Consider the following 22,763-nt stretch of genomic DNA (forward strand, 5'->3'; position numbering starts at 1 on the left):
TAAATGCATTTTTGTTTGGAATCTAGGCTTCATTTGTGAGATACACTCAGTGTGATCACTGAGTTCAACGTAAAGCTCATAGAAGGAAGTGCCAACAGAATCAGGAGCATATAGTGTGATAACTGTTATGTGAAGAATGTTAACTCTGTTGGGTCAAACACTTTTTTTTTTTTTCATTTGCTACACTGCATTATTGCTGTAAACTATTTAAAACTAATCATATTCAGTGTAAATTTTGCTGAAGCAAAATACCTTGTTTCAGTCCATGATCAGACTGAGAACATTGAAATAGTTCATGTAAATCCACAGTTATGAAATAATGCCAACCATCATCACAACAGTCTCTGTCTAGTGAAGAGGAAGCTCCAGCTTTCCATTGACACAGCTATTATTTTCTTCTGCAATAGTGATACTCCAACTATTTGCCTCACTACCTTTCCACTAATGAAGGTGAAAGCCCAACAGTCCTGATCAAGAGGCAGGGATGCATGCTATGTCCACCACTTTATCTATACAGATCCTGGTGGATTTGATCCCAGTCAGAGTTTGAGTTGAAGAGGGTGAAGGTTAAGTGGTATAGCAGTGGTGTGTGCTTGGGTGCTGTTACTACCAAACTGGTCACTAGCATTTAAAGAGTCAGGACCGTAAGATGAAGTAGATGCAGACTAATTGTCACTACCTGGGCTTCTGCCTCTAGTAATAATAGCACAACATTTATCATATGTTCTGGGTTTAAGTGTTTAGTTTCAGAAACAAATGAATTTATTCTGTAAAAGAAGCTTTAAATAATTGACCTACTGTGACCACAACTTTAAAATTATCTCTTATGCATTGGCTATGCTGTACTTTTCTCTCATGTCTGATCTACATGGAAATTGTTGATTTAATCTAATAGATCAAGTCTGTGGTTTTGGTCCTGCGATAAATCTTCATTGATGATCTGCAATGAAGGTCTGTCATGTATTCAAACGTTTGGATTTCAGGCATTTGTGTTGTACTCTTTGTGTAAACAAATGCTTATTTCACATTCAATCTTCCCCTCACACTCAGTCTGACTGGCATACAACCTTGGGGATGCCAGAAACACGCGCCATGTGCTGAAGGGTCTGTTTCTGGGCATACTTAGCTCTTGACAGCTCTAGGTATGTGCATGTTTCTCTGTCACGTGAGACCCAAGAAGATGCACAAAATGGGCATTTCACCACAGGGCTTCGTCTGGAAGACATTCTTGTATCATACTTGCTGGACCAGAGAAGAGAAGGGGTATCGACTTTTTCTTCTTTAATTAAAGAACTCTCACAATGTATGAGAGAGGGAAATTCAGTTCCTTATCCTGCACTTCTTACAGTTTCAGGAAAAGATATTAGCAGGTGAATTAAGAAAAGGCTGCCTTAGGTGCCTGCTGCAGATTCTTCAAGACTGTAGATTTTAGTGGTCAGTAAATGCCTACACCTCTTAGCTTCTGTGCCTAAATACTTTAGAGATTGTCTCTAAAACACAACTTTCTCCTTGGACTTTCTGAGTAGCTTCAGGGTGGCTTTTGTAGATTATAGTCGTAGTTGCCTCTGCAATATGGTGAGAGGTGGGCAGGGCCTTGAGAAGGAACGTAGGTGCCCAACTGGTATTTATAGTTGCTTACGTGCAAAGCTAAGTACTTGAAAACTTTTTTCTGAAGGTCTGCCTATCCATTGCACCTCCTCAGTTCTGCCTCAGGCCTGAACCCTTTTGGATTTGCAAGGTGGGATTTCCCACACCCATCTCACTGTAGGGTCTCATGTGAGTCAGTTGATTCTTTGACTAGTTGCATAGAAATTTAAAAGTGAGATTCTGCAGCACTTAATATTGAGCCATGAGAATCCCCATCACTGGCTTTGTAAGGGAAACAGCGTTACATTGTTGTTTCGGTGTCTTGAGGATAAGTACATGCAACATGCAGCATGTGTTTTGATGTGAGAGAAATCTGAAGGCGTGTACAGATCATTGGTTTTGGAGTGTCCCACCTGCCCTGCCACGCTCCGCTCCCTTCCCTGCAGCACCCCAAGATGCTCCAGCATCGGGTGGCACTGAAAACAAGGGCAAGAACTCATCAACCAAAAGGGAGGCCTGGAGTGAGGAAACCTGTTTGCTCCTATATCTGCACATTGTCCAGTGATCTCTCCCAATGACCTTTCCCTCCGGGGGCTTTGTATGCAGGAAGTACCTCCAAGTGTTAATTATGATTGATTTGCCATGCTTTTAGATGACTGTTTATATCATCCCTTGCCCTCAATGACCTTTCTGAGACCACTCAACAGAGCACCCCAGTCTATACAGTTATATAGAAAAAGGAAAATTCTAATGATTGTTGTAAAATTGTCCACATTCACTGTTATTTCTTGCAAAAATCAGTCTCAGTTGACTGAGGTTGACTGACAAGTGTGTGTCTGGATTAAACAAATGGTATCTTCGAGGAATTTTGCTTAAAAGGCCAAATAATGCAAGAAGTACATAATTTCCAAATATAAAAGACAAGAAATGTTTATCTGACTTATGTAACCTGTATTCCCTTTCTTTTGAAAAGGAAAGCATTAAAATATGGAGTGGTCAGTTCATAGCATGTGTAAAATGGGTAATATTTGAGGTGGGGCAAGGGGGCCTACTACAAGGGGCCAAGTGCTTATCTTTTGTTCTTGATTTTTCAACAAATGGGTGACTATAATCTAGCTGTTCAGAAAATAAAATATAAACACCACTGAGTATAAGATATTGGTAATAAGTAGCTAGCATTTTAGCTTTTTATCATACCTGTAGCACTGATTGCTAATATTGATTCAGAAATCTGTTTTGCTGCTCTGTTTTCTTTTTTACTCTCCAGACAAAGGAGGAGTTATTCTTCAGTAAAGGAGCTCTTAATATACTGAATTTCACAATGCAGTCACCAAACATCTTGATTTATCTTGATTTAGCTCGCAGAATTCTGTAGGTCTAGCTTGGTGGTGCCCTGTATCTGTCCCTCTGTCATTCAAATAGAGTGCTTACTTTATAAATGCATTTCTGAGTTTTAAAAAAGTAAAAAGCTGTACCTCATTCTTAGTCAGGCTGCTGGCTTCTTCTCTTTACCAGTAATATGTTATATTTATCGCCTTTATGACTTTCATCAGGATATCCTATAGATGATGATATTATTATTATTATTATTATTATTATTATTATTATTATTATTATTATTATTATTATTATTAAAAATAAATTTATTGTCAAGGCAGTGTTTACCTCCCAAAATAGCCCACAGAAAATGCTGTCAGAAATGATTCCTTGACAATGACAGTGAGATTGACAGGACTTTTTTGCTGTCTGAATATAAGCACAGATAAGCAATTAGTGTTTTCCATACAGAAAAGGCTGCAGTCAAAATAATAAGCGTGATACCTGTATTAATTACTGGTTTAGCTATATCTCAGTACAGCTACTGTTGATCTAGATTTTAGTATTGGAATTCAGTCTTCGGTAGTCTATAGCAGCTTGGACAAATGACATGCCTCACAGAGGCTTTGGAATTTTTACGTCTCATTTCTTGCATTTTTCTAGAATTTTACATAGAAGTGATGGGGTTCTGCAGCTTTGTAGTTTCGCCTTCAAATATATACGAACTACTTACCTAAAGGTAAAGTGATTTTGACCAAAGATTAATCTCACATGAAAGATTTTTTTACCCCATCGAGAGAGACACAGTTTAAGAAACTTTTGTCTCTGTCCCAGGCTTCCATCTTCAGCCACTTGTTCCCCTTCTTGTACAACAGTTAAAAACTCTTTTCAGCGAGAATAGTCATACTGTTTGTGGGATGTACTGTGAACTGAAATGGCCTCTGATTTCTTTGAGTGTACTTTGCATCCTCTAGATCTCGATTGTTATAATACTTTCTTTTTTTCCTTTTTTGATTAGAAATGGATCTAAGTTAACATCTTCCAGGAGAATAATTACAGACTTTTGAAAGAGTATATATTTCTTGTGTTAGTTCTGAGCTTTCCGCCCACCTCCCTCAATTTTCAATCCTTTTGACTTGCACAAGCAGCTGCAGCAATTAAGATATAGGTGGGGGAAAAGAAGTAAACTGGTGAAATGTGAATTTAAGCACATGTCCTTGAAAGTCCTTGTGGTTGGTCAATAATGCTAGGAAAAATGCTGTGAGCTAAATCTTAATTCCTGTGCAGCTACACAAAAGGAACTTGCATTTGGACCCAAAAGGTAACTTTCAGCTGCCATAAAGGCACTGTAGTTCCCATAACATTGGGCAAAAGAGGTACATGGGGGAAAAACAACAGTAAAGGCATGTAAATCCGAGGGAAAAAAAAAAAAATTGTGTTACGTCCTGAGAGGATTAAAGCCTAATATGGTCCCAAGCCTGTTTCCTCCTGGCAGCAGTGTGACTGCCAGTATTTTTGTTACTCATAGCGGTCATGGTACCTTGCAAAGGTCAAGCAAGAAGAGTGAGTCTTGTCAGCTCCACCTGGCCATGGAGCATTGCAGCAGCACAACTGTGAACTCAACCAGGCAGGCAGACACACAGGTGGGTCCAGCTTATGCTTGCTTCAGGTAAAACTCATGCTTGAATCCATGCAAACATGTAGACGACCTACGATGTCTCTAAATCACAGGTGAATAAGAGTTTGCACCTAGGGAGCATGATCTTGTGCCAATAGGCAAAAGGCAATGCATGTAATAGTCTTATTAGACCTCAGAGATGGATACCTTTGAGCTGTCAAAAATTGTTCTCTTTTGTGCTGCCAACATCAGAGCCTCATAGCATCAGAGGACCAGAACAAAGCTCGCAGCAACCTTTCCTGCTCTGCTCACTTTGGACACTAACCACCCATTCATCTAATCTACTTCAGATATAGGGGTAAAATTCAGGCCCTTGCTAAAGCTAAAGGAAGATTTGCTATCTCAACCTATGGACTCCAAGCTTCACCTAAAATATACAGGTTGTCAGGGGTGGATGCAATGGTCTAAGGTATCCTACATGAATTTACCTCAGTTGAAAAAGAAAATAAAACGAACAATTTTTTTCAAGAGTGCTCATGGAATACTTCCAGAGAGAAAGAAAAAAACAAAGAAACTGTGAAGATATATTTGTATGTGGTCTTCACCATCTCATGGTGAACCAAATCGAACAGTTTTTACTCGGGCAAAACTTCCATTTGAGTTGCTGGGAGCTCTGCCTCAGTAATCACTAAATAAGATCTGCAGAATTTGGCTCTAAGTTTATGTTTGTTGCTGGTTCCCAATGAATGGATTTTGCTCAGATACATCACTTCAGTATCTAGCAATTTAATTCATTTACAGAAATGTGTAAATTCCACCAAATAAGCTTTATTCAGGCAGGTTATTTTTTTTTCTATAGCCTTTGTTTGGCCTTAATAGGCAGGCTATCTCTTGCATTACTAAACAGATCGGACTCCAGGAGTATTCTCACGGGAGAGTGGAGCGTTGCAGCCTCTGATAGCAAAATTCCCAGCCTCTCTCTGCCCCCTCCCTTTCTCCCCTAGGTTAAGCAGCTGTAAAAAAGCTTAAACCATTTCAGTGAGGCAGACCTGCAGTAGGGCCACACCGTACCTGATGAATCTGTCAGTCTCCTTGCACAGCTGTTTCCAAAGGCTGTCACTATATTGCTGGGCCTTAAGAGCAGTCTCACTGGATTGCCTTTGCACTCTTTCTCCCTTAAAAAAAAAAAAAAAAGAAAAGCCTATAAAGGTCAGACCAAGGACACTTCTGCAGCAGGCTGCTCGGCTCAGCCTGGGAAGTTACCTTATTACTTCTCACTTTTTACCTTGTCATTTAAAATCAGATTGAACTTTATACGCTATCAGAGAAAGTATCTCCAGTGAATATACCTGAAGTAGATGCACTGTCAGGTATCAGTTGGGAAGGAATCTGCAGCTTGACGAGATCCTTCCTGGAGCTGCTGCTTTATCCGCTCATATTTACTGCTGGGAACCATCATCTTCCCAACAGCTGCCCAGCCTTTGCCTTTGGGCGGTATGAACCCACTTTCAGGAACTATTTTTATTATTATTTATTATTCCTATAGTGCCGTAAGTGTGCGTGATGTTTTCCAGACTAATTAAGAAGACAGTTCCCTGCTCCAAGCAATTTGCAATCTCCTTTGAACAATAGTTTACTACTATTGCCCTCCAAGCCAAGCTCTAGTTGTATAATTATAGATAGATGGAGAGATAGAAAATGCACAAACACATATGGAGATAACACCACAAGAAATAGAGAGAAAAAGATTAATTTATTTGGTCTGACTGATTCAGTTTGTGAGGAATATACAGGTATAAATCCAGCCATGAAAACTAAAAACTTTCCTAACAGGGGAATGTTTTGGGCCAGCACTGCACATGGAGTAAATGAGAGTAATCCTCTGGAAATCAATAGGGCACGGAGTTACACAACTGGAGAATTTGCCCCTTCAATGGAAATGTTTGTGGGAATCCTGCTTTGCCTTTCTTCCTCTAACATGCGTTGCTGCAGGACACGGGGGCGGGGGGGGGGGGTGTGTGCAGTGGTGGGGCTTCATTGGTTTCGCGGCTTCTTTTGGCAAAGGGGTGGGCTGACTGAAATCTTTAGGTAGACAGCAAAGGTTGATGGATAATTTTGCATAAGAGAAGTTCCCAGTTTAAAACCAAAACCCAAAGCATCCCCACCAAACACTATGGCTAATCTTATTTGCATTAGAGATCACTTTTGTTCAACCTGGGGAGGAAGCAAGTTTGAGAGCCGCACTTTAATACTTTCATCTCATAACAGAAGATTTACAGGTATGGACCCAAACCAGTGTTGACTCCCTACTAGTTTAATGCAAATTAGGAGATGAATGCTCATAGGAACAATACAGAAATGCTTCCACATGACTTCCTCCCACTGAATTGCTGATATAAGGCCCCTCTACAGGGTGTAATACTGACAGCAGGGAAAAGTTTCCTCTAGCCTCCCCCCCACTTCTTCCTTCTGAATAAAGTTATTAAAGTAGATCAGACTAATTAACAGTAGCTTATCCCTATTGATTGAACCAATTCCTGTTGTGGAGGTGCCGTAAGAACGCCTTTACTTTGTTGTGAAAAACCTGCATTAGGGAGGATGGTATAGTTGGTTGTTTACTGATTTCTCTTAGGGATTTTATCCATTATTCTTTATGTCTCACGGGCATGTTGAAGCCACATGTGAAAGTATGTAAACATGCACATAGAGGTATCCTTTGCTGAATCGTTTTTAGTTAAAGTCTAGATATAACAGGGGGAAGTATAAAAGCAAACAACAGCCCTTAAAATGGCTCTACATGCTTTTCTTTTTTAGTCTTGAATATTTAAAATTACTATCATAAAAAATCACCTTATGATTTAGTTTAACTAATATATTCTAAGTAAAATATATTGGAGAATATTAGGAGAAAGCTTAGAAGCAAAATGTTCTTGTTTAAAAAAATCCTTAACCTTGTAAATTATTTTGTTCTAATACCACTACAATAATAATCTAATTGCTTTAGGTAACATACGTCTCTACAGTCTGCTTGTAACCCTGTACTGGTAATAAATTTACACTGTATTATTGCTCCTTATACTTCTGTCTGTAGGATATTTTCCCAACTAAGAGCAGTTTATTGTGGAACAAAAGAGGAAAACCAATCTGCTTAATGGCATACTAGGCTTTTTTCCTCTTTCAAACAGTATCGCTAAACTACTTGGACACTGGAGTATTTCAGCATTCGGGTAATGTAAAACCTCTTTTCTCATCTCAGCTCAAAAGTGTAACTAAACAGATACCAAAGGATTTAAAAAAAAAAAACAGAGCACTATTTGCAAGCTCATTGTTTGTTACAATTTGTCAGTTTACCGAACAGAATCAAAACATGATTTTTCCTGCATTTCATTTTTCCTATTTTTTTCCTGGCTCTTATACTTAATATTTCAGCATTAAAGTAATATTTAGATGCTCCTTAAATAACATACTAGTTTTCCTCTAAATTCTTTATTCTTAATCCTTTATTATTATTATTATTACTATTTTTAATTAGGACTAGTCAAATACTGTTGCTGTCTGAGGCATGAACTAATTGACTCACAGGAATAGCCATTCAAATTCCAGACAACTCTCCCACCTCCAAGAATTTATTATTAATAAACACTGAGTCAACAGGGTTAGGTGGCTGTTGTTGTTTTCTTGGTTTTTTGTGTTTGTTGGCTGGCCTTCATGAGCAAAATGCATTCAGGATGGGCATGCAAAGCTGCCTCTGCTCCTTAAGGGCTGAGTGTCCAGGCAAGAAGTACTTGTGAGCCCCAAGGAAAGCTGTGTGTGACAGCCCTGTGTGTAGGCAGGAGATCACACTGGGGCTGCCTGGAAAAGGCCAAAATGCAGGTATAGCCCTGTATATAATCAGAAGGGCTGCACAAGCCCAGAGATGTCAAACACTAGCTGCTCATGTCTAGGTCTATCCTGGTATCTATTCCAGGTACTCCAAATATGGTGTGTTTGCTGCTGTGCGCTTAGAAAACCTTGGAGCAGCAAAGTGCTGGCTAAAAATTTGAGAATATGCATTATGAAAGCTTGCTGAGTCTGACCACACCGCACTGCTCTGCTCATTCCACTCTCAACGCTGCTTTATTAAATTTTGTTGAATTTGTATTGGAGTGTTTAAAAATAGACTGTGCAAGAAGCTTGTATTGTTCATGGGGCACAAAATACAGTCCCTTGCTGATCCTCTTCCAGTATTACATTAAGCATCTGACTAACTTCTCTCATATGTAGCTCTTCCTTTTAGTCCTCACCCCAAGGGGAATATAATGCGTGTAATCCAATGTTTGCGTTATAAAAAGTTCTGTCTATAGCCAGCCTGTAAACCAAGAATCATCTTTAAAAAATTAATCTCTTAACAGTTTGGTTTGTCCATCCAAGCAGGCTCATGGTTAAAATGTATATGCTGCCTTATTGCAGATAAGGTCTGGTTTTAGGCAAGGACGTGCATTTCAAAACCTATACATCCTTCATATGACTTGTCACTCTTCAGCCAAACCCATGAGTCTTGTTTCTAAATGATCAAGGGCTTTGCCTAGCAGTAGGAGGAACTGTTAATCCTTTGGTTTCATGATCACCCTCTTTAAACAAAAAAAAAAAAAACAAAACACCAAAATAACCAAAAGGAGGAAAACTAATAGGCCAGAACATCATTGTTGAAAAGAAAAAACAGCAGCAGCTAAGCAAGCAATGTGTGGACCACACAGCCAGCAAAAGAGATACTGTAAAAAAAAAATTGTCATTCACTTGAGCCTTTACTAGAAGGAAACTTAGGTACTGCGAATTTTGCACAACCTTGTGCTTCCTGTTGAACATTTTAAATGGGTTAAAAGGCCTAGCAGACACCTTTGCTTGGATTCATAAATAGGCTCCCACCTCATATTAAAGGCCTGAGTTTAATTTGTTTAATATTCCCACCACTAACGATGCCTATTTAAGACATCCTTTTAAAAGTTTGTAACATTAATTTAATGGAAAAATGCCAATACTGCTCTAAGAACTCTATTAGATTTTCTCCCTGTTAAATTAATGTTACTAACTTTTAATGGATGTTGTAATTAGACGTTATTATTAACGGGAATATTACCCAAATTAAAATCAGACCCTGAGAGAGAGACAACTACGTTTACAAGTGCATTAAGGATTAGTATCTGGACATTATACATACAAACTGGTGGAGCCAGATGGCCTTCGCTTTGTTTTTCCCCTGTAACCTGCTACAGAACCAGGCACACATAGTTTTGTTAGCACATAATGTCTGCAAGAACAGCACAACTATTAATGCACCCACTTACAAAAGGAAGTGATGGTTTCTCCACCAGCTCTGGAGTAGGAAAGGGGAGCTCCATCTCCCAATTTCACACTCAATTTAAAGGGTCACTCTCAAACTGGCCTGATTGGGTTCGGCAGCTTGAAATTGATTGTTTTGGTTGTAAAGCTTGCCTGCCTTCCTAGCCAATTTAAAAAAAAAAAAAAAAGAAAAAAAGAAAAAAAGACTGCTAAGCTACTAGCTTATTATGAGCTGGAGAGCGGTGTGAGAAGGAATGTCATGAATTCAAAGCTACTGAATCCAGTCTATTTAGGGCACGGGGAAAATGACAAAAGTGCCGTTGTTCGTGAAAGGTGAGAGAGACGGTCCTTCCTTTTTCTTCTCTACATCTATGGTTCTGGCCCACTTTACCTGCAAAATTTCTGCTGTATGCTCTTACCACACATGCATGGGTTAGGAGTTAGGTCTCAGCTGAGGAGAAATGGGACCACTTTTACCAAAAGCTCACAGTTATCTCAGAAGCACCCTTCTGCCAGTTTGGGAGTATTTTTTCTTGTATTTCTGTAACAGCAATGTACCCCTACATGGGCAAATAAGAAAGTTCAAATGCTTTTGACATTACAAGCATATTCTGAGCTACTGCTCTTGATTTTAGACTCCTGTCTATTTTTTTAGAAAAGAAGCAGCCTGGCTGTATTTTGGAAGAGAAATGTATTTCATCAGTTTATGTTGTGAACAAGCTGAGTTGCTGTTCAGCAAATATGGGCTGAAACACGTGTTGTTTTAAAAACAAAGAATTCAAATCCAGTAATAGCTGATTGAACAATTTGATGCAGAGAAAGGAAATAAATGAGTAGAAAGCAAATTTAAGAAATTAGAGAAACAATATGTGTACTTAACATGATGCAATATGACTTGTCCTGTCCTACAAAACATGTAATACAAATCTTTCAAAGAAGTAAAAAGTAAAGATGCAGACTTTGGGCATAGCCTATTGGTGCTCTGGTGCCCCCTTTGCAGCAGCAATTCTTTGCTTGTGTCAGGTCTGTAGTGGGATCGGTTTTCCCAATTTCAACTCCAATGGATATGTCCATGAAACAGAAGGCCCAAATTTCAATGAACAAATAAAAAGGGTTGGTTTTTTTAGCATTTTGATTGCTTGCTAGACCTACGTAGCAGCAGCAGTTATTATTCTGGAATGTGTTGCTGCTGGCTCAGAGCTGAATCTACCAGAATAAGGACAAAGCTAATCAGTTATTTTCCTTCATAACTGCTTATTGACAAAATATAGTATATTCTTTCCAAGGTGCAAAAGGGTTGTATGTTTCAATATGTAGTTTTTGGGGGGGGGGGGGGGCGGGGGAAGCCATGAATAAGCATTTCCTTTTTCTGTTTGGGTTGGGCTTTTGTCTTTTCTTGGCTCCACCACCCTGTTCTTTTAGTGAACAAAACAGAAAACGTGGCGTGGCAGAAAATGGAGAAACAGCACATGAACAACTCACCCTCCCTGATGAAAGAGATTTTACTTTTAGATTACTTAGTCTTTCCTTTAAAAACTTGTAAATGATTGTTAGGAAAAAAAATTCTTAGTTAAATCAGAGGGAGGAAAAACCCCAGCTCCAATAAAAGAGCTAATGTCAATAAAGTGTAATTATATCATAGACAATCTGTCAGAAAAGAAAATACCTATATCATACCCAGGAGTTCCTCAGTACTTGCCATTGTAAGCCTGGCAGCCATTTTAGTGCTAAACCATGACCCTTGGCTCCCTCTCCCCTCCACATCACTCCCACATCAAGGAAACGTTTCCTTTTTACAGTAATCAGCATCTTCCCCTGGCAGACTTAAGAAGTATGTACCTATGCTGTCCTACAGTGGCCTTGAAAACATGTCACAAGGCTGAAACTTTTTTAAGTGACAAGAAATTCTGAAGAAAAATTTCACAAACAGCAGCAGTTTCCACAGTTCCTTGACCACCAGCACTGCCAAATGCCCATGGACATAAATACACTTTGTGCAAACAGGAGAGTGTTTCAGAAAAGGGGCTACACCTTTAGTCAAGTTCTAAAGCCAAAATCGAAGCAATAAAGTTATAGTAGTCTTACTCTAATCACCCTAATATTAATGTCATAGTAAATAGGGCGCTCTTGCTGTTTCATAATGAGGTTATCCATGGATATCTACAAGACAAAATTTAGTTTAATCTTCTGTAGTTATTCCATATTATTATTTTAGTCACAGCTATTAAATAAATCACTAAACAGATGTAAATTGAACAGCATTCAGAAACCAGCCTGGAGCGAAAAATCAGGTCTTTTAATATATTTTTTAACTTTCATCTCTCAAGCTTGAATTTCTATGAATAGTGTGCCAAAGGATTCTTCAAATGCCAAATACTATGTACTCGTAAATGCTCAATAGGCAAAGTGCCTCTGCATTCACATCATGGGCTTTATCTTTGCTGCTGCTGTGTTTTGGCTTTCTATCATTGGAAGGCTGGTAGATGTGAGAGCAAAACATGATGGATGTTTTGAGGAATGAGATAATAATATTATTATGGTACAAATAATAATATTATTATATAAATAATAAACTTTGTGCCCCATAAACTGTGCACACTTTGAAAGGTACACGGAGTACAGGAGAAAGAATGAAAACATCACCTTTTCCTTTGACATTTCTGTCTTTGAATATAAATTAGACAATGCTGTGCTGTGGTAGTAGATTGGGTGCATAAACAGATAAATCTTTCATCCGTCCTTCATCCTTTCTGTTACAGCATATCTTACTTTTTCTTTTTTTCTCCTAGCATTATAGCTGATCAAGCTACTCCAAGAGTGTCCACTCCCCAGCCTGCAGGCTGGATGCTGATTGCTGGAGGCAATGCTCCATGTGCTCCTCTTTTTTCCAAGAGGCGCCATGACGGACAAGGTTCTGCACCAGACAACATTTTCAGAAGCGCCTTCTGTACTGTGGCCTTTAGGGATGTGTGATCTCCCCCCACCTTCATGTGGCCAACTGCGCATCCGTTGTACCATAAAAAGGTAGGGTTCCTACGTTGTGAGGCAGTTGCGCTTCCACCCACAGGATGGGAGTGGAGTGTAGATAAAGCCTGGACCTCTTCTGGTGACAGCACTATGGATATATCTGTCACAACAACCTCTCTGAAATGCGGGTAGACCCTTGTGATGGGCACCTGGCACATCAGCTGCAGCCACCTGGTTCTTGGCCACGTAATGAACGAGCATGCCATTACATGATTGTGGTATACGTGCCAAGAGGATCCTCACTGAAGTCTGTTGGGCATCTCTGAACTTTGCAAGTTTGCAGTAATCTTAGTGTGAATACAGGCTGTTGTTTCTCCTTCTACACCTTACAGGGGAAGAGAAAAACAGAAAGTGATGGAAATGGGAAAAAGCTTACAGTGGGGGGGCTTCTGCCCTTTCTACATTTGCCTCCAAATGACAAGCTGTCACCAAATCTTTTGCCACACTTTTTACTTCCTCTAGCTGTCTACCCCCAATGTGAAGAGAGAAAGATTTATGTGGTTTTTAAAGTGAACCTAGATAAATTTCTTTAAACTGGGTGACCTCTGACCCTACCTCATCTTATCCCTCCCCTTTTCGCTCAAAGCCCAATTCCTGTTGACTTGAATGAGAGCAGGATCAACCCCTCAGTTAATTATGTCTGTTAATATTACGTGGCATATTAGATTGCAAGTAAAATGCATGAAGATCAAAAAGGAGCTAATCAGCACGGGTAAAGGAAAAGGCATTGACGTGTAGAAATCGGTGTGACTGGAGCATCCCCCTTGTTTGTACTCAGGCTCGGAAAGCGTGGGAGGAGGTGATTTCTCAGAAGTGATGCTCTGCAGACCCCTTTCCCTACATCCTCCATTCACACGGATTTAGTGAGAGGACATGTGCAGGACTTCAGGTCTGCCTCTTGGACTACCAGACATTCCCTGCCAAGGGTCAGCAGCTAACAGCTACAGCTCTGAGAGTGGTGGGAGATATCATCCGAAGCACAACAGTATGAGCCAAAGCTAATAAACACGCCAATATCTGAAGAGGATAACATGTCACTGATGCTCCAACTTGAATTGTAACTAGAAAAAAATAAAAAGACTGGTGAACAATCTCATTTTAAACTCACAGCATTCTTGCAGAATTCAGATATTAGGGAGATGAAAAGCTCATTTCATCAAAATTACAATTTAAAAACTTATTCAAAAGAAAACTATGCATGCAGGTAAAAATCTCTGAATTCATGGGACTCTGGATTGTTGGTCTGCCTGGGACAGCCTTAGCTTTTCAGCCACCTTTTTTTTTCCCCTCACTGAAACCAGAAAGTTAAATTATTTTGTTCAGTCTTGTGTCTTCCAGTTTTGTGCTCATTCATACATACACAAATCAGGAATTTTGTGAGGAAGACCAGGAGCCAGAAAAGTTAGCTTTGATCCACTTTGAACCTCTTGTGCTTCTGTTAGAGCTGGCATTTGTAGTGCTTGAAAGGATTCAAATTTTTTACTGTATAACTAATGAGTGAAATCACAAGCCCGTCGGGGCAGCGTATCAACAAATCTCGGTAACTAGCGAAAGAACTCAGCACTGCTGTACTTTATTAACTGTTCTCCTCACTATAGGTGACAACCATGGAGTCCGAGAATGCAAGAACATGTCTTCTACTGCCAAGGACCAGCTGACACCCATGGAGGCACAGAATGGGAAAGGCTGCATACACCAAAAGGGAGGAAGTTTATAAAAAGATTTTTGTTTTCATTCATGCTGTGACCTAAGTAACGTCCCAGTTTAAACATTAAAGTCAAGGTCATTAACTTGTCACAGTGATTTCTAGTTTAAAACTTTATAGTAAAATAAGAGTTAAGAAGGCATGAAAAGGCTCATTAATTGATATGATAAAGCTTGCTGAAATGTAACCCTTTCCATACTTTATACAGCTAGAGACAGTGATTTTAAGTTATATTGTTGAAACTACATGCGTTGTTTAAGCAGTGACTGATTCATGTCATACCTTAAAGATGAGACTATTAAAAAAATGCATTTCCAAGAAAATAAAATATCAAGGGTTTGGTCCCTCTTTTGCTAAAAATAAAAATATTTTGTGAAATCATAGTTTGTACTTAGAAAATGTAGGAGAAACAGGCAATCACATGTTGCTCATTGAGTTGCAATCTGATGTCTGCAACAGATGATTTACATAAGAAAATTGACCATGTTTCATGCATCACTATTAATTTTTACACTTTATAATAGGCATGATTTAAGCCCAGGCCAACATACTCTTTTGACATTGATGTTATGTTACTGCCAGTCTCAGTGTTAAAGTGACATTACATAATTTCATTTTCATTAAAAAATCTGAATACAACATCATTCCAGAGATAGTAAAATTCATTCTAAATTTTGACTGAAAGTAATAATTTGCATTTTCTGTGGGGTTTAATCTTTTCTTTTAGCTGGGTATGATATTTTTCTTTCCATCTTAATACAGACACTTTCAACCAGCTTCATTTATTAATGATCGTGAAATACCAAACACAGTATAGAAAACCTATCTCATATTTAAGGGAAAATGGCTGATAACAAAAAGTCAACATTTACCACAAACTGTTTTCCTTAGTTAGAACAATCGAGCATAATGGCACTTGGGTTTTGAAAACTGGAGATTGCCAAAGTAAATGAGCTGCAGTATTGGTCTTGTTAGCCCCTATCACTCTCCTCGTAATTACTCTTTCTGTCCCAGAGTATCAAAGGTTTTGTTGAGAAATATCTGGATTCCAAATGAATCACTCACCTTTGTCTCAAATTGCCTGTAGGACAGCAGCATCCCAGAGCAGTGGGTAGTCTATGCCTTTGCTGTTTGAGAAAGAGCTGATAACTTCCAGCATGTCTGTGCCTTGTGCTCAACAGTTCGTTACGTACATTACCAGTGTAAGACAGAATTGTGACATTATTTTCCATGCTCATTCATGCTCTTCATACCAATGACTCTCAAGTAGCCATTGCATCTACGGGCTGGTCTTTAATCAAATTTTATTAATTGGCATCTATTGTTATATAGGAAGAACAATGTCAGATATGAAAATAAAAGGGGAACAAGTAATTCATGAAGGTTTTTCTCTCATTCTGGTGAATGATTTGGACTGGTGGGAAAAACTTTATTTAGCAAATTGCTTGATTGTCTTCTGCAAGTTCAAGTTTATAGTGAGCAAATGCTTAAAAAATTAAAATGCCTTTTTTAAGTCAGAAAGCAGGTACACTGGTAATACCTCTTCATTGCTTCTCAATGTTTGTATAAAGACAGCCAATATTTACTTCTTACACATTATTCCATCATCCCAGTATCAGGTCTTCAGCTGTTGTGGTTGTGAATATTGAGTCCTGCTACATTCTGATTAGATAAGGGGGAGATTCTTTTTCCTACTTGTAAGGAAGCAAGAAGTCATCACTGTAAACAATGGGCATAATGTCTACTAAAAACAAATGTACAGTCACCCGCCAATTTGCATATCTTTTCTGCTAATATATCCATTGATGTTTTTATTTAATAGAACAGCAGCTACAAAATGGTGCATTTCAGGAACACAAAGATTTCAAATCACTCTAGGTCAGGCTGAAATAATGGTGACTTTTCCCTTGACTGTAACAAGGGCTTCATTTCACCAACAAGGTTTAGGAGTCTCTCCCTCTAGGTAAAAACTTTCCAAAAAGCTGATAATGATTTATTGTCTAATGGATTACTAGGGGATGAAGATGTCTAAAAGAAAACAAAATACTTATGATGAAGGGAGGTATGGATTTACTTTGCTATGCTATGGTATTATTTTGGTTTGATTATACTTATTTTCATTTCACCATGGGTAAAGTTTATATGCCAGATTGCTTTGTTTTGTTTTGTTTTGTCTTTCTGTGCATAAGGTATACACAAACTGGTAAATAACTACTGTGCTATTATAGTATATTGAAGATAGATAAAATGGAAAATAATTCTTTTACATTTCAACTGAACCTTGAAATAACATCTGTATATTTAGTAGTGACACCTAAAATTATACAACATCAGAAATAATGATAATGGAGAAATGTACATATTCATTATTAGTTATGAAAGAAAACATATGAAAAAATTAACATGTGCTGATAGTAAATGTATTTAACACTGATATACGCCACCTACCTTCCACACTTATGTGACCAAGACCAGCAAAGCACTGGAATATGCTTGAAATTAAGTTGGAAATTAAGATGTATTCCAGCCCATAATTAGCTGGATCCTTGCAGGAAGAGTCAGACCCTTCTTAATTCTTTTCAAAATTTCTCATTACACCGAAGAATTGCACTGTGCTGGAAACCAGTGAACTGTCTCTCCAGCAGAAGTATTTCCTAAGTGTAATGCTATTTATTGAATACAAGCATTTTAGATGATCATTAGCTTTATTGTATCTTCCTGTTTATAATTTTCCTAAGTTTGCAGAGTTCAAAATGAAAACTACGTTTTGTGTCACATTACTAGCAGTTTTATGCACAAACACAGTGAATTAACTGTTTTGCTGTAAATCAATTTAATGGTTTTCACTATAAATGTAATTGGTAATTTTTTTAACGGTAACTAACACTTTATAATACAGTATTTCTATATATAGCAAACAGTTCAAGGGACTTAATTACACAGTGACAGAGACTGTTATGTTCTCACTGTGTAATTTTAAAAATTGTTTTTAACAATAAGGAGCAATTGAAATTTGTCAATTTAGGAGTGATGAAAAATGTTTTTGACTGTAAATGCAGTACTGAAAGTGGTGTTTTACCAGTAGACTTGTCACCTTGATGTAGCTGGATGTCATAAAAACAGTTTAAAACTGTAAATTTAACCGTTAAATCTAATGGCAAAACTATTGTTGGCTAGTACTTGTTAAAATGCAGGAATTAAAAATTAGATGAAGACATAAAAAATGAGCATTAAAATTGTATTTTGGGGGTTGCTTTAAGTGTATAGCAATTAACACCAATGGAAGTACTGCCATGAAAATGATATCATTCTACACCACCGAATTGTTTAAAATAAACTCTAAATATTTGGGACCCCGCATAGAGAGAAGCAGAGCTCCTTTTCATGCCTAAAAATGAGGCTAAAGTTAAAAGCATTTATAAAAAAATGTATTAACCCCTACCACTACAACCACAACACTGATTTTGGTGAGCAAATCATTATTCCCTTGCACGTGTAAAACCTTGGACTGTAACTTCAGTAGGAAAAGCACTCAGGGTGCTGCTATAGAAGTAAACACAAAGTAGCTCCCACTTTCTTTTCGTACCTCTCGTACCCAGCAGTGCTTCAAGTGCCGTATCACTTTGCACTGCACTGATGTTAAGGCGAACCATGAACCATGCACATATGCTTACACCAGTTATGGCTCATTAACATCAAATATCAGACTTGGGAGGCTTAGGTAAACTAAGGCTTCCAAGCACAGAAAAAAAATGCCTGTGGGTTTCCTGGTTGGGAAAAGCCCTATTGCTTCGTAAGGAAAAGTGATGATTGCTGATTGTGCACAAAACTGTCCAGCTGGTTCCCTAGCTTCTCACTCTGCCAAGCACAGAGCGCCTCTGTTGGTTGGAAATGCGGCAGGGGGAAGTGCAAAGGAAAACATGTAGTACTAAATGTACTCAAGTGCTTCCTGACTGAAGGGGGAAAAACCAAAGCACCATTTCAAGCGAGAGGAGCACAGAGGAGAGGCAGAGCTAACCACCACCCAGTGTTGGGTGGCCTCCTTGCTCCCATGTAAATGTAGGACTGCAACTCTGTTTCTACACACTGCATTATTTTGATCATTTACACTAATAATGAAGAGTCCTTCTAATCTGCAGGCACTGCCATTGCTTTCTAGCTAACTCTCTGCCAGGATGGATGCAACATCCAGTTTCACCAAGAGGAACAGCCTTCCAAGGAGCAGACCTGCACCTGAAGTCCTGGAGCTCCTAAGAGGACTCACTTCTTCCCCCAGTGTTTCACGGAGCTCAGGAGAGCCACTTGTCACTCGCGGGCAGCCCTGCCATTCCCTGCTCTCTGCGCCCACTGGAGGAGCAAGTCACAGAGCTGAGAGCAGAAGTCACGGCATCCAACCACCGCTAACTCCCACATTGTCACAGCTGTACCCACCTGCTTGCGAGAGGAAGGAAAAGGAGCTCGGCTGGGGGCTGGGAAGGTGGTGAGCAAAAGGCAGAGATGGCATCCAAGGAGAATCCTTAGGGAAAGGAGATTTGGGAGACATACAGAAAATGCACTCACTGCACATCTGCATCAGTCCTCAGGTCTGCCTCTCTCACTCGAGTCTTCTGAGCACCTGCCTCATCCTTATGTGTGCTTCTCTGTCATAAGTGAGATGGCATGACTCTGCTACATCTATGACAATGTCCTCCATCATGGACAAGGGACCTTAAAGGCTGCCGTAACAATTATACAGTGTTTTGCTCAATACTAGAGATCAGATTTTGCAATAACAGAGACAAAAAACTCAACCAGCTCTAGCTTATCTGTCTATATCAGTAATAAATTCCTACACAACATGTGAATTCAGCAACTGCATTGCCACTTTTGCGTAAGTTGTGTAGGAATTAGCATGGTCTGTGTTGGGAGAATGGTCTGTAGCCATGACATTTGGATCCAGTGAGAGCAATGTCTTCAAATAGAGGGTTAAACTGAGGGTTATGCTAGCCTGTACTCTCTTAAATGAACACTAAAAAATGTCTGAGGGCCAAAATTCGCTGCCAACTACACATAAACAACTCCAACTGACTTCAATAGGAGTTTCCTGTGTGTATCCAGGAGCAGATTTTAGAGCTAAGAGTATGCATCAAAGTCTAAATAGCAAATGTTAGTGAATTGACATTCTGTTTATTCATTATTTTCAAATGTCGATAGGGGTTTCTCTGTCTAATATAAAATGATTTGGTTGTCACATTTTTAATGAAGGCTTTTAATTACTCTTGATATACGGTATTGTACCGATTGTTTTGCACAGTTGCTTTTGTGCATTTAACCAAATCTCCTGTCTATAAGAAAACCTGCCTACATCAGGGTTTTGGCCAAACTCAGCCTTTGTCATTGCTTTTGTACAGATGATGTTTTCAACTTTTAGCAGAAAGCATGAAAAGGAAGACCTATATTAGACTTGCAGTATAGACAGAGGAAAAAAGGACTTTGTTTTATTAGAAGATGTATCTTTAGTTGCCTTTTGATAAGAGTAAGTGTGGTTATACTGAGGTCCTATATGAGTCACTATCTAATTTCTTGGGGAGACAGTTGCAGTTTTAAAAAATTATAAGCACGGGGGCTAAGCTTTGTCACAAAATGAGGGGGCCTGTGGCTTACACTGTCTTTGGAAGAGTGGCTTTGGATCAGTCCTTTTGCTGCCCTAAAAGCCCAGGTTTTAATTGCCACAGAAAGGAAGCAATGGAGGGTGGAAACCATGGCACTCCCGGGTCTCATCCACCACAGCACCCATCACAGGGCAGACCCAGGAGCTCTCAGGTCAGGCGCAGGCTTCTTGCATGCATTTGACCTGGCTTTCTGTTGGACGGGGCATGGACATTTTCAGAAGGACATCCAAACATATGAGGCATTTGCATATCTGCGAAAGACTGCAATGCCCATATAATGAACTGTGGGCCCATGGGATAAATCACATTTATGGGCATTTCATTTCAAACTGTTAATGTTTAAGCAGGGAGCGGCAGGGACAAGACAGGGTCTGGGAGAGGTATTGACTGAGTGGAGAGGGGCAGCAGAGGACACCAGCTTCCCTTCTGCCCGCATCTATTACCACACAGAAAGGCTCCAACTTCCTCAGCCTCGGTACTTTTAAGAGCCACAGGTCTTCATGGGTCAGGTCCAAAAGAATGAAGCGACATCTCCATTCCCAAAGCCAAAACATGAAGAGTACCTGTCAGTCTCTCAGTGTGATTTGCAAGCACTATGTGAAACAAGCAAGAAGACAATTTTGAAAAATGAAAATAATTGCATATATTTTTTATATTCAGAAGTGCATGGGCATATGAATGAATGCATGTGTGCAAATATGTATCTATGTATATATTATAGGAAAAACTAAAACAACATGCAAAACACAGGGGCTGGAAAGCAACTTGACACCTGTACTGGTGGCTAGTTTCTTACAGCCTAGATAACGTACCTCAAATATTAATCAGCTTTTATGTTTCAAATTCTAGTGCTCTTTAATTGCCTTAATACAGAAAGTCTTCTACTTTGGTATCATGGAAGGGCTCACATGTAACAAAAATAAACACATTAAATAAATAAATAAATAAACCCAATCTCCTAGGTACTAATTTGCCATGGATTGTATTTAAGTCCTCATCCATTATGTGAATTAGAAGTGAAACAAACACTGGCATCAATACTCCATTGCAGCCAGACCAGCCTGAGATCCAAGTGAGTGTGTGTCCTGGACAGTTTGTATTGATGCTGTCCTGAGTATCACGCTCATCAATAATGGAAATAATTGCATTTTAATAATTAAAAAACCCCCATCATTTTCACAGAGGTAGAAATGATGACTTTGTTCCCTCCCTGCAGTTTATCTACCTTCTAATGACAAGAATGATTCACCAAGCAGCTCATTTATGAACACACAAATGCACACAAAGAAATTTGCTTTTATTCAGGTGAAAGTGTATCAAATGTCCTTTAAACAACAACTTAGTAATACACTGCATTGGGAGCTTTGAAATGAAAGGTGAAATTATGGAGGAAGAGTAGCCACTTCCCTCCTGGCCCTATTTTTTTTACTGTCCTGATAATGGGTCAAGACAAGTCATGAAAATTCTTATTGTGATTATTTTGCTTTGAACTTTTTGGGCTAATTTGGTGTTCCAACACTAAAACCTTCAAAAAATGGGGATGTTTAATAATGCAATAATGTCTTGCTGGATACTGGCTGAGTCTGTACAGCATTTTAATGCAGATACAGATAAAAAGTTTTGTCTCTTAGTTCTCACGTTCTTGTGGTTTTGTAGTTCTTAGTTCTTTATTAGTTTTCTCTCTCTTTTGTTTTTCTTAATTCTTTTAGGTACTCTCTGTGCAGAACGATCTTGTATTTATTTTGTAGGCTTAGGTCTGTCTTGTGTAAAACTAACTATATCACGATATAAACATGGTCATAATCTAGCCCCAAATTATCTTCTCACTACTTTTTTTTGCTGCTGGACAAACATTGAAGGTATTTTGCCCAGATTGTGGCCTCTATCTGGGGTTTTGCAGGTTAAGAACATCCTAAACTGACATACCCAAATTCCTGAAAGTGGAAAATAAATAAACTAATAGAAAGGAAACAAAAGTGTCATATAATTTGCTTTGCTCTCTGGACACTTTCTTATGTTGATTTGAAAGAGTGCATAATGAAGAATGAGTGGATTGCCTGGCTTCTGCAGTAGCTAGTGTAATTTAGATTCTTGCTCACTTGCTCTCTCCCTTTTGACTACAGTCCGGATTCAAACTGATGTGATTATGTTCAACACAAAACTATGCATGAAACTCAGAACAAATCAGACACCGACTTTAGAAGCTTATGGCTCTCTGCCTTCATATTGGCCAGTATCTGAATTAACGTCCAATGAAAAGTCCTTTAAATATATGTGCTAAAATTTCCCACTGAAATGGCAGTTTCTTAGATGTCTGTCGCTTTTTCACACAACTGAAGACAAATGTATATTTTATAAAACATTTATAAACTCTTTTCACTGCAAATCAAAAATTTTATGACAGCTCTGTCCTAAAGAGAGGTTAATTTTTATCTCCTGCAAAAACAAACTCAAAAAGAAAACACTTCTACTAGATCCAGCAAACAGAAATAATCTACAGATATTCCTGAAACTAAGTGGATGCATAAATACTTTGCTA

General features: G+C 38.8%; 1 long non-coding RNA gene across 1 annotated transcript in view; it reads left to right on the forward strand.

Moving 5' to 3' along the window:
- Positions 1 to 14,614, forward strand: part of LOC148057524 (uncharacterized) — a 29,279-nt gene extending 14,665 nt beyond the window's left edge. The window contains exons 2-3 of the long non-coding RNA XR_015700036.1: positions 12,631 to 12,865; positions 14,467 to 14,614. This is a non-coding gene — a long non-coding RNA (uncharacterized LOC148057524). The remainder of the gene's footprint in view (positions 1 to 12,630; positions 12,866 to 14,466) is intronic.
- The last annotated feature ends 8,149 nt before the right edge of the window (positions 14,615 to 22,763 follow it).

This window comes from Nipponia nippon, unplaced genomic scaffold, assembly GCF_047370975.1.
Source record: "Nipponia nippon isolate SJK-2023a ecotype South Korea unplaced genomic scaffold, ASM4737097v1 scaffold_1, whole genome shotgun sequence".
Classification (NCBI taxonomy): Eukaryota; Metazoa; Chordata; class Aves; order Pelecaniformes; family Threskiornithidae; genus Nipponia; species Nipponia nippon.